Here is a 7,908-nt window from a genome sequence, read left to right on the forward strand (position 1 = left end):
ACAAGTCGTGTTGAAAAAAAGTTATGTACAAAGAATGTTATCACTCTTCTGAAAAGAATTAGGCATAAGAGGCCACTTTCAATTGTCTAACGCTCCATTAAAACAGGTCCGCTGTTTATGCTTTGTAATTAATTCATGTATTTCTGTGGTTTTAAAAATCTTATGAAATAAATATTCAAGTTTAATTACCATGCGTTATATTATTATTGAGTGAAAAATAAGTCTATTTATACATATTTGTTTAAAGTATAGGCTAAATTAAAATAACGTTATTAACCGGTATTTTTTCAAATCAAACCGTTTTCGGAACAGTAATGTTTATTGAGGAACGCAAAAACGGAAACGTTAAAATATCGAACCGATTGATATTTTTTTCCGTTTTTAAGCCCTGGTTTTAATGAATTAAGGAAAATTATACTTTCTTTTCAATCAGTAATATGTAGGAGACTAAAAATGTCAACTTAGGAATATAAGATGAATGGTCATACAGTAAAATAACTTGAAATGACAACTGCTGTAAATAATGTAAATTTAAGCAAAAATATTTTTCAGATTGGGACTTGGTTACCTGAATAAGACTCTTCATCTATTCACTGTTATTACCCTGATTCCTATCCTGCACAGTCTAAAACCTCACATATTTTAATGAAATGGAGAAAAAATTAAATACAAATTACAAACAATCCACAGGCATATGCTCATATTTAAGGCCCATGTTGAAACACTAGCTGGGAATGCATAAGCTTGTGAATTCATGGAGCAGCATATCCTCAACACAGCCTCAGTACTGCTTTCTTGCAAACAAAGACTCAGATATCCATTTCCTTATTGCCATTCGGTCTCCGGATAAAACATTTATCAAAGATTTGTGTGTTGATGTAAAAAGAACAAACCAAACAAAACTTTTTTTTGTGCATTTTTTACAGCTACAACAGTAATTCTGTGAAATTAAATGCATTACACATTTTCACATGCCCTTGAAAATCCAATGTAGAGCCCCGCATTTCTGCCCGAGCCCGACAGGCCCAAACCTTTTTACGCCCCTAGGGCCGGGCTTCGGGCCAATTTTCACGTCATACCTCAAATGCGGGCCGGGCTTCGTGCCTTTTTCCTTCATTTTATATTTTAGACATTCATTAATTAAAAGAAACAATGAGATGTGCTGCACTGGTGGAAACAACATGAGAACATGATACCGCGACTGTCAAGACTGGCTTGCACAGTGTTTAGAGTACGCCGCTATGCAACGCATCGCCGCAAATGAGTAAAGCAAACCAACACGCAAACTGCCGCAAGTGAAACTGAAAATAGGCTAAGTCTTAAAGGCTCAAAAACACAACCATCTTCATTAAAACTAATGAGACTAAATGCTCTTACCAGTGCTTAGGTCGCTCATTCTCATATTGCGGTCGTTGATCTTGAAATGAGCTGATGAATATAATGCAGCTCATTTCTGTTGCTTTCGTTGACGTGAACTCTGTTAAATGTGCATATAGCGCTGGAGTTGAAGATAGGATTTATATTAATTTGAGAGGTGTAAGGTAAGACAACCTGCATGTTTTTTTTAATTTTTTATTTGTTTAGATCGTATAGCCCGTTTCGTGTGCGTGCGCCGTTGCGAGCATCATCAGCCATGCCTCAGCTTGTCAAAAATGCCTTTTTACTGTGGTGGTGGTGGTGATATAGGCTAAATGTTTAAACTAATATTGTGATGCTTAAAGTGTTTTATAGGCCTATATATGGATTTTATTATAAGCAAGACAAGTCAAGTGTTGATTTGAGAGGCTAAATTGATCAAACATGCGGTTAACTCACTGTCGGCCGCTTGGTGGTTTCTTTAAAAAACAAAACCTTTAATTTAACAACAAACAAAAAAATGCTTCAAACATTTTTCTAAATTAACTTAATAAAGAAATTAAACTAAATATAACTACTTTGACATTAAAGCAAAACTAAAAAATCTTAAGTCGGACTCAGGCCGGAAATTTTTATAAGCTGTCAGACACGGGCCGGGCTATGGCCTCAGCGTCTCGGGCCAGGGCCGGGCTAGGGCCTAGATTTGAGGCCCGTGCAGGGCTCTAATCCAATGGTCCTGGAATCTGGATCCTGCTTTTGACATCAGGCACTCATCTGCCCATTTGGTCCGGTCCTGCTCACACACAGGGAACATTCAACAAGCATTTGTCATATGGGCAGAGCGAGTGTGCTAGAATAAGAGCTGAACTCAATTGAGTCACACAAGAAAACGAGATGAAATCAAGTAATTTGTCCAGACCACTAAATCAGAGTTTATGGCCTTGATGTCAGGGTTGTTGTAGGGAAAGGAGCGAGGGCTCAAAGATGCAGAGGATAATGGGCTTTTTAATGATAATAACAAAATAAAACAAGACAAAACAAACTACCCCGAGGGGGAAAAACAGTCTTGACTTGACTTGACTTGACTTGACTTGACTTGACTTGACTTGACTTGACTTGACTTGACTTGACTTGAGCAGGGAAAACATGAGGTACATCTGACGACGATTCCGCACTGGACTGCAAACACAAGGAGATTAAATAGGGAACAAACAAAAGAGGGTAACGAGGGAAGACAGGTGGGGCAAATGAACCAATAATCAGAAAACAAGGTGGGCGGGGTTAGACAATAGACATGAGCACATGGCACAAAGAAACACTTGACAAGACATGTGCTCACACCAAACGTGACATGAACATGCAGCTAATAGGCTTGTTCGACTTCACCCAGCGATGCGCAGACCGATCGGCGGATGACTTGAAGCAGTGCATGCCAGTTAGAAATTTTGTCCGACTTGAGGCAGCGCCGACGCCACGTGACAGTGACGTATGTCAACAAAGCGCCGCGAGAGCAATTCGAGAGCAGCCGGCGAATACAGCCGGTGCAGTTTCTCCAGAGCAGCTGCTCGAGGCTACACGGGCTCTGATGACGACACAGCCGTTCCACGATTGGCCAGATTCTCCGCATGACAGCGAGCATGTGTGTTTCGTGTTTATTCTAAAACCTTCATCTCCACTAATGCGCACAAATCTGTTTTTTATAACAGTAAAACCTCCTTTCATGTAGTCGCGATGTTATATTGTCATGTTTATCAAAACATAACTGATTAAAAACATAGACCCCACTTCATTGATAGTGTAGGCTTATATGTTGAACTTTATTCTTGTACAAACACACCCTGTATTAAGCAGTACATGAAGTATTACATGACAATAATGTCTCTGAAACATCTGTGTATTGCCAAATATTGCATTTATTTCACTTCAGCTGATAAAGTATGCAAACACAGCGCGAGCGTCACTGCGGGAAGCAGAAAGTGTCCGACTTCACGTCTCCGTTTGCAGCTCCTGCACGCCTGCACGTGGCTACTCTCGCCGATCAGTTGCATCCAGTCGCAGCCGATGTCGAACACACCTAATGAGAACTCATCAGCTGCATGTTCACACAAAACATGACAACATGAAAGCACGCAGCCAGTGAAAAACACCAACCACATGCTACACAACATAAGACAAAACATAACATGAAAGCACACGGCCGATGTAAACATGAACCGTGTGCTACACAGAACACAACACACAGACAGAAGAGCACACGCTCACATGACAAGACAGAGCGCACGAGAACGAGCGAATGCTCATTCTGTGCGCTTGAGACAAAATAAACACGCAGAGCATAAATGTCCGAATCCCAACACAAAACTGAAACCCAAACTAGAACGAAGTGCTGGGATCCGAACACCACGCCCGCACACAAAACACAAGGACAGAAGAGCACGCAGCTCGAACATGCTCAAAGCTGCTCACTCACACAAGACAAGACAAACAATACAGGAGTGTCAGGGCTCTGTCACAAAACCATGAATAAACTAGACAGAAGTGACAGAACCCTGACACTTGAGGCCTTGCCCCTTTAATCCTGAAAGTTCCCTTTACAATTTCTTCCGAGGGGAAAAAATGAACAAATGTACTTAGTCCAATTTCATACAGAAAGATATTCATACTGAAGATACAATCTTAAGGGAGTCTTAAAGAATGATTTTAGTTAAGTGAAGCTTGATCAACAGCATGTGTGGCATGCAGAAAGTTTTTTGATTGGTCCCGATTACATCAGTTTCTCACTAGTTTCTTGCTGACACCAAATGCATTTGTATATATTTTTTTGCTTTTATTTTATCTTTATCAAATAATAGCGACAATGGTAGCATAATATACATTATACACTCCCCTAAAGGATTATTAGGAACACCTGTTCAATTTCTCATTAATGCAATTGTCTAATCAACCAATCACATGGCAGTTGCTTCAATGCATTTAGGGGTGTGGTCCTGGTCAAGACAATCTCCTGAACTCCACACTGAATGTCAGAATGGGAAAGAAAGGTGATTTAAGCAATTTTGAGTGTGGCATGGTTGTTGGTGCCAGACGGGCCGGTCTGAGTATTTCACAATCTGCTCAGTTACTGGGATTTTCACACACAACCATTTCTAGGGTTTACAAAGAATGGTGTGAAAAGGGAAAAGCATCCAGTATGCGGCAGTCCTGTGGGCGAAAATGCCTTGTTGATGCTAGAGGTCAGAGGAGAATGGGCCGACTGATTCAAGCTGATAGAAGAGCAACTTTGACTGAAATAACCACTCGTTACAACCGAGGTCTGCAGCAAAGCATTTGTGAAGCCACAACACACACAACCTTGAGGCGGATGGGCTACAACAGCAGAAGACCCCACCGGGTACCACTCATCTCCACTACAAATAGGAAAAAGAGGCTACAATTTGCACAAGCTCACCAAAATTGGACAGTTGAAGACTGGAAAAATGTTGCATGGTCTGATGAGTCTGGATTTCTGTTGAGACATTCAGATGGTAGAGTCAGAATTTGGCGTAAACAGAATGAGAACATGGATCCATCATGCCTTGTTACCACTGTGCAGGCTGGTGGTGGTGGTGTAATGGTGTGGGGGATGTTTTCTTGGCACACTTTAGGCCCCTTGGTGCCAATTGGGCATCGTTTAAATGCCACAGCCTACCTGAGCATTGTCCCATCCTCTGATGGCTACTTCCAGCAGGATAATGCACCATGTCACAAAGCTCGAATCATTTCAAATTGGTTTCTTGAACATGACAATGAGTTCACTGTACTAAAATGGCCCCCACAGTCACCAGATCTCAACTCAATAGAGCATCTTTGGGATGTGGTGGAACGGGAGCTTCGTGCCCTGGATGTGCATCCCACAAATCTCCATCAACGGCAAGATGCTCTCCTATCAATATGGGCCAACATTTCTAAAGAATGCTTTCAGCACCTTGTTGAATCAATGCCACGTAGAATTAAGGCAGTTCTGAAGGCAAAAGGGGGTCAAACACAGTCAAGTCAAGTCAAGTCAACTTTATTTATATAGCGCTTTTAACAATGTAGATTGTTTCAAAGCAGCTTTACAGTGTTAAACAGGAAAATAATGCAGCATAATTTTATTCAGCTGTATAGCCATTCTGGAAAAATTTCAAGTATCATACAGTGACAGTGCGGGCTTTAGATCAATAATTTGATCAGTAATTTAGTTTAAATGATTAATTTAGTTTATTATTTAGATGTATTTCGATGTTTAGTTGAAAAATTTAGTGTCCCCAACTGAGCACGCCAAGCCAGAGGCAACAGTGGCAAGGAAACCAAAACCCCATTAGGTGACCTAATGGAGAAAAATAAACCTTGGGAGAAACCAGGCTCAGTCGGGGTGCCAGTTCTCCTCTGGCCAATTAACAAACAGCGCATTATTATTATTATTCTGGCAGTTTTACAGCTCGGAGGTCATAATAGATCAGAATATTCGAGGGACCGGGGGCAACATGCTGGAGACGGGTTTATTGAGGATGATGTTGATTAAATAATTATTAAAGTGCAATATTCGAATGATCGGAGGCAACACGCAGGAGACGGGTTTATTGAGATGCCGTGTCGATGAGGCAGTTTCAGGGGGAGTCTAATCACGGTCTCCCAGACACTTCGGGGTCCTGTGTTGGTCTTCTCTGGGCGCAGGTCCACCATCTGATCTGGATACGGCCCGGATCCAGCTGACTGCAGTAAACCTCGGGATAAAACAGAGAGACTAACATTAGCGTAGATGCCATTCTTCTGATGATGTAACGAGTACATCAGGTGTTATGGGAAGTGTTCCCGGTTCCGGCTGACCTAGTTAATGCAGCCTAACAATCATTTCATTGAAAAAGTGTTTTATGTGTATGCCACAGTAAAGAGATGTGTTTTTAGTCTAGATTTAAACTGACAGAGTGTGTCTGCTTCCCGAACAATGTTAGGAAGACTGTTCCAGAGTTTAGGTGCTAAATAGGAAAACGATCGACCACCTGCAGTTGATTTGGATATTCTCGGTATGATCAACTGGCCAGAATTTTGAGACCGCAGTAGACGTGATGGAGTATAATATGTTAAGAGCTCGCTCAAGTATTGGGGAGCTAAACCATTTAGTGCTTTGTAAGTAATAAGTAAGATTTTAAAATTTATGCGATGTTTAATAGGCAGCCAGTGCAGTGTTGACAGAACTGGGCTAATATGGTCATACTTCCTGGTTCTAGTAAGAACTCGAGCTGCTGCGTTTTGGACCAGCTGGAGTTTATTTATTAAGCGAGCAGGGCAACCACCCAGTAGAGCATTACAATAATCTAACCTTGAGGTCATGAACGCATGAACTAACTGTTCAGCATTTTGCATTGAGAGCATGTGCCGTAATTTAGATATATTTTTAAGATGGTAGAAAGCAGTTTTACAGATGCTAGAAATGTGGCTTTCAAACGAAAGATTGGTATCAAAGAGCACACCCAGGTTCCTCACTGACGACGAGGACTTGACAGAACAGCCATCAAGTGTTAGACAGTATTCTAGGTTACTACTTGTGGAGCTTTTTTGTCCAATAATTAAAAATTCAGTTTTTTCTGAATTGAGTTGCAGGAAATTACCAGTCATCTAATGTTTAATATCAGCTATGCATTCCGTTAATCTTGTGAATTGGTAAGTTTCTTTAGGACGTGAAGAAATATAGAGCTGAGTATCGTCAGCATAACAATGAAAACTAACGCCATGCTTCCTAATGATATCTCCCAGTGGTAGCATGTACAGGGTGAAGAGTAGCGGTCCTAGCACTGAGCCTTGCGGTACTCCATACTGAACTTGCGATCGGTGTGACATATCTTCATTTACTACTACAGTATTAGTATGGTGTTCCTAATAATCCTTTAGGTGAGTGTATACACATATGATGACATGGCCCTTAAAGTAGTAAGTGAAGTTAATATGCGTCTTACTAAAGAAATCAATGCTCTTCTAAAGAACTGTCTGACCACCTCAAGCTATCTAGTCCTTCAGCAGCTTCTGCTGTGTGATTACATGGAGGATTTTGAGAAAACCTTGGCAAATCATGGCATTCATAACAGTGGCCACGAGGAAGGACACAATGCCTTACCGAAACCTGGATGTCCTATACCTGAAGAATGGCAGGACTGCCTGGATATGAACTTCCTCAACAACTTTGAAAGTGGAGAGTATGTTGGCTTCAGTAAGGACGAATCTGGTGAATATTTCTATGCTATTGTTATCAACCGTCTGGATGATCCACTGGGACAAATGAGACAATTTCCTGCCAGATATAAAATGCAAGTTGGCAGTGATGACTTCATTGAAGTAAGCTCTCTTGACCTTTACCAATTTAAACGAGAAAAGAAGGAAACTGTGTCAACAGGGTCCACTTGCATAGATATAGATCGTCTTTTGACATCTGGACCTCCACCCAAAAGAGTTTTTCCGGAGACATTTGAAGATCAAAAGAGAAATTGACCAAAGCTTAAATTAAATCTGGAATATGTCAAGTGAGGACAAACAAAA

The sequence above is a fragment of the Gobio gobio genome (genome assembly GCF_949357685.1).
Source record: "Gobio gobio genome assembly, chromosome: 7".
Taxonomy (NCBI): domain Eukaryota; kingdom Metazoa; phylum Chordata; class Actinopteri; order Cypriniformes; family Gobionidae; genus Gobio; species Gobio gobio.